The following is a 5,994-nucleotide window of genomic DNA, read 5'->3' on the forward strand; positions in this document are numbered from 1 at the left end:
AGTTTTGCACCTTCTCTAGTAGGTACATCCACATACTGAATCAGAAAATTGTCTTGTACACACTTAAGAAATTCCCCTCCATCTAAACCTTTAACACTATGGCAGTCCCAATCTATGTTTGGAAAGTTAAAATCCCCTACCATGACTACCCTATTATTCTTACAGATAGCTGAGATCTCCTTACAAGTTTGTTTCTCAATTTCCCTCTGACTATTGGGGGGGGTCTATAATGCAATCCCAATAAGGTGACCATCCATTTCTTATTTCTCAGTTCCACCCAAATAACTTGCCTGGATGTATTTCTGGGAATATCTTTCCTCAGCACAGTTGTAATGCTATCCCTTATCAAAAATGCCACTCCCCCTCCTCTCTTGCCTCCCTTTCTATCCTTCCTGTCGCATTTGTATCCTGGAACATTAAGCTGCCAGTCCTGCCCATCCATGAGCCATGTTTCTGTAATTGCTATAATATCCCAGTCCCATGTTCCTAACCATGCCCTGAGTTCATCTGCCTTCCCTGTTCGACCCTTTGCATTTGAATGAATGACTTCCCTATGAGTCCTAATGAGTTTTCTCATGGTATCTACATAAGTGCATATCATTACTTATTTACCACACCCCTACGGTGCTCCCTTGCAATATTTTCCCTCTCATTGTCAGTGGACGCAATGGCCACTGCCATTATCTCCCATATCAATTAGGCAAGTTGGCATAATAATGAGGATTTCAATGCAGATATGAATTTCACCTCACTGATTATCACCTGGTTGGGAAATGGGATGCTTGCTGTCAACATTGGGGATCTCTATGCTGCTAACCTCATTCAATTCTCTCAACTTTCCTGTCATTGTCCGTGTCATTCAGGGACCGGGATGATTCCATCCCTTGTGATTCATGTATAAGGACACCCAGATCACTCTGATCTGCAGCAGTCTGCAGTGTTTCCTCATTTAAACAAATATTCTACTTCCCTATTCTTCTCATCAATGTGGACAACTGTGCATTTCTCCACCTTATACACTATGTGCCAATTGTTTTGTCCAGTCACTTAAACTGTCTGTATGCCTCTGCAGATTCCATGGGTCAGGTTTTCAAATCTGGATGGGGAGCTGGACTGACACAGCAGTCCTGATCCTGACACTGACATGACAACATTTTCAAATCCATAAATGACTGGCCCAAGGATGAGTTTAGTGACCAAATGGCACCACTGGATTGTGGGATAAAGGACTAAGGAAGCATTTGCAAAGGTGAGTGCCAGGCATGTCTAGTCCTGCCCACTTACTGGGGAAATATCTGCATAGCAAGCCATTCAGGATTAGGCCAGAGCTGGAGGGGTTAGAGAGGCACATGCAGGTTCAGGACTATAAATCCCTCCATGGACGTCCTCACCAAGTCTGTCACTGAAAAGAGACAGGTTTCTTCCTGACTTCAAAAAAAAACAGGACCCCTAAGAGCCGAGAGTGTACGTTCTGAGGAAGCCAACAATCATAATGTGACCAAGAGATATGGCTCCTCTAAGTCTGCACTCAGCAGGGTGTGCACAAACCCTGCTCCATACAGCGTTCTAACATTTCCAGAATAGCTGCCAGACTCATTATGAGATGTTAATCAATGCTTGCTTTGGGGATGACAATGAGAAGGGATGCAAATGGATGAGGACAGCAGCTCAGAGTGAGAGTTGAGGGAGGGTAATCTACTTGTGCATCAAAGAACCTTAGGATATTATTTTTCTTACCTCTATCTCCTTCAGTGACTTATTCATGATAAACATTGTCCCTTCCTGTTCCATCCTGCTTTTTACTATACTGTTCTGTTGCCATGGCACACAATAATCGAGAGATGGTGTGGGCAGCAGTCATGTACTATGTACTGGTAGTCATTCCACAAACCGTTGGTGATGTTGGGGCTGGAAGCTAATAAGAATGGCATGGTGTGCATAACATTTGGAAATCTGTTAAATGTACTACAGTCCTCAACAGCTGTATTTGCAAAAGGTATCTCTGGCTGGTGCAACATTGGCACAATCTCAGAATAAGGAGTCATACACCTCAGGCAGAGATGAGGAGAAATGTCTTCTGTTAGAGAGTTGTGAATGTATGGAATTCTTTACCACAGAATGAGGCTAACAGTTAAGCAAGCATGGGGCAACAGTAGGTACTAATGGAGAGGACTCTATCCCTGGCTTTATCTAATAGATGCTTGCTACCTATGTGGATGAGTCTAGGACCAGAGGAACAATGAGCAGTGCAGGATGTCACTCAAGTATATGAGAGTGAAAACGAATGTGGTGCAGACAAGAGACAGTAGATTTAGGGGACAGCTATTGTTTTCTACAGCCGCACTTGGGAGCTCCATTGGTTACGTTGCCTGCCTAGGATTGGATTAAGGGCAGTTCCCTAGGGCTGGAGAGGGCCATGGTGTTGAAAGGATGGCTTCAATTGTCATGGCCAGTATCAAAACCAAAGACATAGTTGGAACCAGGAGTGAAGTTCTATTGAGAGAGTTTGTGGAGCTAGTAACCAAATTAAAACGCAGAATATTAAAGACAATCGTGCCTGGACTTTGGAAAAAGCACGAGCCAATTGGCATAGGGTCAAGCAGATTACAGAATTAAATACATGGCTCAAAGAGTGGTATGAGAGGAAGGAGTTTCAATTGAAGGGAGACTTATAAATCAATAAAGAAATGCCATGGTAACAGAACAGTGTAGTAAAAAGCAGGATGGAATACAATGAGGCAACATGGGTGGCACAGTAGCTCAGTGGTTAGTACTGTTACCTCACAGCACCAGGGACCTGGGTTCAATTCCAGCCTTGGGCAACTGTCTGTGTGGAGTTTACTCATTCTCCCAGGGAGAAAGTGAGGTCTGCAGATGCTGGAGATCAGAGCTGAAAATGTGTTGCTGGAAAAGCGCAGCAGGTCAGGCAGTATCCAAGGAACAGGAGAATCGATGTTTCAGGCATAAGCCCTTCTTCAGGAATTCTTCATTCATGAAGAAGGGCTTATGCCTGAAACGTCGATTCTCCTGTTCCTTGGATGCTGCCTGACCTGCTGTGCTTTTCCAGCAACACATTTTCAGCTCATTCTCCCAGGGGCTGTGTGGATTTCCTGCGTGTGCTCTAGTTTCCTCCCATAGTCCAAACATGTGCAGGTTAGGTAAATTCACCATGCTAAATTGTCCTGTAATGTGCAGGTTAGGGAAATGTGTCTGAGTAGGTACTGTAAGCTTAATGTGGAACTCAACAGTATCATGATCACTACTTTTAAGTGGATATTTTACTATGACATTACTTTGCCTCATTACACAATACCAAATTTAAGATAATTTTATCCCTAGTTGGTTTCACAATGTATCACTCCAGCAAATTTTCACAAAAGCATTCTGCAAACCCATCGTCCAAAGCACTGTTGTCAATTTGATTGTCTCAGTCAATATGATTGGTTTCATAACCTTTTGAAGATTTAAGTCCCCAACAAATATTATCGTTTTAGAGGCTCTGATACTTTCTGATTTATTGCTCTGCCCACCAGTACGACTACTGTGCCTGTAAGCGACTCCTATAAGTGTTTCTGACTCCTGCTATTCTTGATTTTCAACCAATTTTCTTTAGATTCAATTATAATTTACATCATGATCTTCTAAGGCCAGTTTCTTTCTCATAAATCCAGTCATGTCATCCTTTATGATCACACCCACTTCTTTGTCATCCTGTCTGTCTTTTGGAAAGATTGTGTACCCTGAAATAGTTATTTCCTAGCTTTGATCACTTTGCAACCATGTCTATATAATGACGCTTAAACAAAACCATTTAACTCTATTAATGCCATTACCTCATCTATCTTCTTGGAGATGTTTCTTGCAATCAGATAAAGAACCGTAGGATACTTTTTTTCTTATGTCTATTTCCTTCAATGACCTTATTCACTGATGCACGCTTAATGTTAAATACTCATAGAAATCCTAACAAGTCCACACTAACCCTCTGAATGTGGCCAAGCTCTGCAAGGCACAGGTACTGACTCTCACTGTTTCACAGGCAAGCAGTGTCTTTGTGGAGTAGCATTGGCAGATGGGATGCTGATTCTTGCAGATCCTTAATGCACTGTGGAGCTATGGGCAGGCAATGGAAGAGCCTGGCACCATGTATGCCTTGCCATGGCTTGGAGGTCTGAGTGCATGAGCCCTTCCATTGAGAGTAGCCATCCTCCTGCAGGACCTTGTGTTGTTGCACCTCTTTGAATGGATGCAGAAGCCTAATGCTGACATATACAGAGAGAAAGCGAGGCTTCCACATGGAATACTCAGCATTACTGATGGCACATTGATGGAAAGAGTAGATGTCACTTGTGCTTTGATGGTTACATTGGTATAATCAATGACTCAATGACACTGGGAGAAGTCATCAGTGGTGGATTGTGCACCTTGTCCAACCTAACCTGCATAAGCGATGCCACAGCATAATGTCTATCTCAAAAACTCCTCATTAATGACATTTTCCATAACAGCAAAGCCACTCTATGCCACTGGTTCAGCAGCTGAAAATTGGTTGGCCATTTTTGAAATGAATTATTGAGTACCTCCATGAGGCCTGATACTCTCCGCTCTCTGTGTATCAGGTTCACTCTGATGTGCTTCAGACACTATTCCCTCTCCCTGCCAATCGAAAATCCAAAACAGCCTCAATGACACTTTTTTGATTACCTCTCCAACTAGCTTACCATGCAATTAATTAAAGACAAGTTTTGTTCTGGACAATCCACTGTTGTTTACTTGTTGAAAACTGCATCACATTCTGGATACATTGGGATCTTGTGCCATCCTGTGCAAAAGCAATTTTCAAATCACGCCCACAGCTACTTTTGGGATTGCCAGCAATTATAAATCCTAAGTATTTGTGTTCTCCTCTGGAAACAAGTTTAAATGTGAAAATTGGACGACATGGACAAGTTGGGCCGAAGGGCCTCTATCCATGCTGTTAACCTCTATGACTCTGCGATTGCATTCCCAGCTATTATCAACAAATTGGACGACAACATATTCCATCCATTTATCAAAGTTATTAATGTAGATTGCAATATTTGGGGCCCCAGTGTTGAATCCTGTGGAATTCCACAAATTATAGCTTGTTGATCTAAAATTGATGCAATTATCAAGACTTTGTTTTCCTGTTAATCAGCCAACCTTGAATTAATGCTAATATATTACAATGAGCTGTTAGCTTGTGTAGTAACCTTTTATGTAATATCTTAGTGAATGTCTTTTGGAAATCTAAACATACTGTGTTAACTGGTTCCCTGTATCAATCTTGTTTTTATACAAACATGCACAGAAATATATGAATTGGAATTAGGAGAAGGCTGTTTATACCCCAGAAGCCTGCTCCACCAGCATTTGATAAGATCATGGCTGAAGTGATTGCGATCTCAATTCCACTCTTCTGTCTACCCCAGTACCCCCTGACTCTCCAGCTAACTCAACCTTAAAACTAATCAATGACTCTGCCTCCATTGCTGTGTATGTAGCAAATTCCACATGATTCAAGAGAAAAAAAACTCCTTATCTTCATCTTAAATGGGAAACTTCCTAACTGTGGTAAAAACCTCCCCCAAACCTCCTAACTGTGTCTTCTAGTTCTAGCCAATAGCCATAACAAGAAACATCTCCAAGCAGTGACTCTATCAGCACCCCTCAAGATCTTGCATGTTTCAAGGTGATCACCTCTCATTCAGCTAAATTCCATCCACCTGGACACCCCGTGCTGGCCTCTTACCTGCCCTCGATCTCTTGATAGCCAACTGCCGCCGCGACATTAACCGCCTCAACCTCTCCACCCCTCTCACCCACTCCAACCTCTCACCCTCAGAACGTGCAGCCCTCCACTCCCTCCGTTCCAACCCCAACCTCACTATCAAACCGACAGACAAGGGAGGCGCGGTAGTAGTTTGGCAAACCGAACTTTACACCGCTGAGGCTAAACGCCAGCTCGCGGAC

The sequence above is a fragment of the Chiloscyllium plagiosum genome, chromosome 7 (assembly GCF_004010195.1).
Source record: "Chiloscyllium plagiosum isolate BGI_BamShark_2017 chromosome 7, ASM401019v2, whole genome shotgun sequence".
Taxonomy (NCBI): Eukaryota; Metazoa; Chordata; class Chondrichthyes; order Orectolobiformes; family Hemiscylliidae; genus Chiloscyllium; species Chiloscyllium plagiosum.